At 37.0% G+C, this 4,298-nt stretch overlaps 1 pseudogene; it reads left to right on the forward strand.

The window, feature by feature from the left end:
- The first annotated feature begins 2,049 nt into the window (after positions 1 to 2,049).
- LOC125863951 (pathogenesis-related protein 1C-like) lies at positions 2,050 to 4,088 on the forward strand (annotated as a pseudogene).
- The last annotated feature ends 210 nt before the right edge of the window (positions 4,089 to 4,298 follow it).

Consider the following 4,298-nt stretch of genomic DNA (forward strand, 5'->3'; position numbering starts at 1 on the left):
TTTGACCTTTGGCGTTTATATAACCATTCAGTTCTTGTCCATTCAATGACGTTAGTTGCACTCGCTGAACCACTTGGCGAAACGCCGAGCGGTCTTTTAGCCCGATCTTTCTTCAAAATCTTCAATTTTATGGGGGCGAAATCGGCAGTTTGCATCTAGATCGCCGAATAGGTTTGCGATGCACCGAGCTGCTTTTCGAGTTCACAGAGTTTTACAAGCTCTTCATTGCACTAACATTGAGCCCAATGGTGGATTCAGCCTAACTCACCGGCCTATTAGGCGAATCGCTGAATGGACTTTTTCACACTTGTCTCATTTTTAACATGCCATATTAACGCACCATTATTTATAAAAGTAAAATCATACATTTGCGACCTTGGGTTGCCTCCCAAGAAGCACCTTATTTAACGTCGTGGCTCACCGTAGGTCCTGCCTCACTCTCTGTTATTGGATCTAGTCCTTGAGGCATTGCAAACATCAGAAGTGATCTGATGTGATGGATTGATCTAGAACGAGATCCAATCAATTGACTCAACGCTTCAACATACTCTCTCATTTCGTCCAACACTTGATCTTGATCGGTGATCTTTTGGAGAATGATTTGAAGTGTGTCCTCAACACGACTTTTATCATCTTCTCTAGACTTCTTCTGTGCATGAGGAGGTATGTACCTCTCTTGGCATTTGCACTGGTTTTCCACCTCAGATATTTTGGTGGTCAAATCATTTAGTTGAGATACTAGTGCAGCTATCTTGAAGTCACCCTCCACATCTGGATCTGCCTCAACTGGCTTGCCACCCAAACCCTCTGTCATGCTCAGAGGACCTGCATACATAAACAATAAATAAAGAAAAACAAAACTAGAAGTAAAATTAGTAAAAACTATACTAAAAAGAGCAAAAACTCTAGTAGAACTACATCTTCATGTAACAGCACTCCCCGGCAGCGGTGCCATTTTGATGCTTATCGTTACTAACAACACTAACCTACGGTATGAGTGTCTACTATCGTTGATAATATAGTAACCTAACTAAAGGTTGGGGTCGTGTCCCAAGGTAGTGGTTTTGAGAATTAATAGAAAAATAAAGTTTAGATCTAATTAGTCGTATCTAAAGACATTAACGAGTAAAAACATAGTAAATTAAAGGGGGTGACACGAAAGTGTCAAATATAAATTGGGGTTTTTGTCACAAGTAGTAAGAACAACAAAAATAACAATAAAATCAAGTATGGGGAAAAGTTCTTCAGGTGTGACCGCAATACAAGTTGAGATAAATCGTTGGGTACATGCCTTCGATAGGAATTTTGGAAGATAATAATGACTAGGCTAAGCTTTAGATGGAAATAAGTTCCCTCTCATGCAACTTACCCCGTTTCAAATGCATTTCTGTCAGACACCCGTTTGCCGCATGAAGGCTAGCCTACGCCTTACCCAACTCACTCTCTCGAGCTCATTGTTAGGATATGGGACTAGGGCTCACCCTCTCAGCCTGAACCTCATGTCGGCCTACTCCTTAGGTTATCAGTCTAGTGGTCTTGGTTTCGCGACCTCCTTCTCGGGCAATCCGAAAACACATGGGTGGTTTTGTATTTGCAACTACAAACCCATTAAATTAAACCACAACCACTAGGTGAAAGCACCATTAAAATAGATCTAACCTATCAGCAAGCAAGATCCAACAACAATATCAACACATATTTGCTAAATCACACCCCAAGAATGGGGTTTTCTTGGTCACACATCAAGAAATAGCAAAATAAACCTAAACTGATAACAAAACCAAATGGTTATAAGGAATTAAACCTTGATTTAAGAAAAGGAAGAAGAATGGAGAAGACCCACTTCCAACTTGGGGAGGATGAAATCCTTCATTCTTCAAGTCTCCCACAAAACCCTCTCCAAACTTGAGAGAAAAATATCCTAAAAACTACTATTCTATTCTGAAAATAATAATAATTACTCTCTAAAATAAATAAATAGTTTAGTATTTATAGAGTTCAGAAATTAGTGTTAGCGGATCGCTCGGTAAGGTTAGTCGATGTCGCCGAATGACTCGGCGACTCGCCCTTGTTCTGTTTGATCATCGTTTCGTGCTTGCCTTTAACATCTTCACGTTCTGGACCATTGGATGGTATAGTAGTGATTCATAGAACTATTCGTCGAAGCGCTAACTGCTCCTTTCATCGCATTGTTGATCCTTTTCCTTCAGGGCGGAGTGCATCCCTTCGGCGAATCGCCAAGTATGTTTGGCGATGCTCAGGCTTCAGCTTCTTCGTTCTATTCAGCCTTTTTTGTTCCTTTTTGTGTCTAAGTATCAATTCTTACACTAAAACTTCATATACCTTTTGAGAAAATTGCTTGTGGGTTGTGCTATATTTGATAGCAACATGCCTTTTTCTTCTTGATTGTTAGGAAAGTAAGGTCGTCTTTATTATTATTATTATTATTTCTTGATAGTTTTTAGTTCAAGTGCTCACAAATTATGCCGTGAGATTTTAATATGTAATGTGTCAATATTTTGGTTTAGAATATCCAGTTGTGAACAGTTCCATTCAGATTCCACCTATTGTTTGGTTGATAATTGCATTAATTCTTTTTCACTTGATACTATAACCATAATAATAATTATGGTTCAATTCCAAATAAGTTGGGGCCGGTGATATGAAACCCAAGCAATAGTAATGACTACTCTGAGACAATGGGGAAAAACATTTATAATATTAACAATTTTAGGGTCATTTTTAACATACACATGATACAACATACTATAATAAAAAAGAGATTGATGGAGGTTCATAAGAAAGTAGTTGAAGGTCCTCTATTTAAATTTAATTAATTATGTTCTTGTATGGACGTGATGTTCCACTTTACTTGAGAGTGTTGTCGTTCGAGGCTTTTTGGTCTTTTCTTTAACGTCTAATGTTATTCTTTATAACTTCTTGAAATTTAGAAAATTTCATTACTTCTGACCAACTATTTCCATGGAGATTTTCTCAGACTTATTTCTTATACTTAAAAATTCTCTATGACTCATAATTTTTGTATAAAAAAATGAAAATTAAAAAGATATAGCACTTTAAGATTTCGGAGGAACACTTTGCCTTAATATAAAATATTCTTAACAATGTAGTGTATGTATCGAAAATATGAATATTGCCAAATGATCATATGTAAGATTAATAAAATAGTTCAATCCCAGTCGAAGCACGAATAAATTTCCTAGTAGTACTATATATTTTACCTTGTCAACCCATGATTGAAGGATGATAGTACAATATATAAAGTTACTCAAGGTAATTAAAGTGGTGACACAAGTGTCACACTAATGTGGAACACGAATACAAGAGACACACATTTGCTAATATGGAACAAACGTACACACTGATAGTATCCCTCTCTTGTCATGTCCAAATGTACAAACAAGATTTTTCCGTTTTTCTCAAATGTCTTCATTTTTTCATCTTACCTTTGCACTTGTGTTCATGCTAATAGTATCCCACTCTTGTCATGCCCAACATGACTATTTGGATGCACATAACACAGCTCGAACCATTAACATGGGATGACCAGGTGGCAGCCTACGCCCAACAATATGCTTCCCAATTGGCAACTCATTACAACCTCGTTCATTCTCATGGCCAATATGATGAGAATCTAGTTGCCAGTAGTGGTGCTTTCTCATTCGAGAGAGCTTGGTGGTCTTAAGAATGGTTCGGGTGGGGGATTCTCTTAAGAATAAAGAATTCGAATAGAATCTAATTCATGTTCATGTTAACAGAAGAGGTCAAACAATTGGAAGAAAATAGAAAAGGAAGACCGAGTGGGATCAAAGAAACTAGCGGGCTGATCACTAAATAGATACAAATAGGTGCAAAAAGCGATCGATATGTGGGTCGATGAGAAACAATACTATCACCATGACTCCAATACATGTGATGAAGGACAAGTGTGCCAACATTATACTCAGGTGGTTTGGCTTAACTCTGTTTGTCTTGGATGTACTAGGGTTCAATGCAACAAAGGAAGATATGTTGTCTCTTCCAACTATGATCCTCCAGGTAATTTTATAGGCCAAACTCCATACTAAAAAGTAACTTTTTACCAATGATATTACATATTTGTACTACGTATGTAGTTCTATATGAAGTTGCTTCTATATATCAGCTTAATGAATGATCTGATTATTATGAATTACTACTCTTAAGAAATGATATGTTGATGTTCTAATTAACTGCACTTTCATGATCAAAATCTGAACAACATGCATTTTTAAACAATGGAAATGTAGCGTATATAT

The sequence above is a fragment of the Solanum stenotomum genome, chromosome 5 (genome assembly GCF_019186545.1).
Source record: "Solanum stenotomum isolate F172 chromosome 5, ASM1918654v1, whole genome shotgun sequence".
Lineage (NCBI taxonomy): Eukaryota > Viridiplantae > Streptophyta > Magnoliopsida > Solanales > Solanaceae > Solanum > Solanum stenotomum.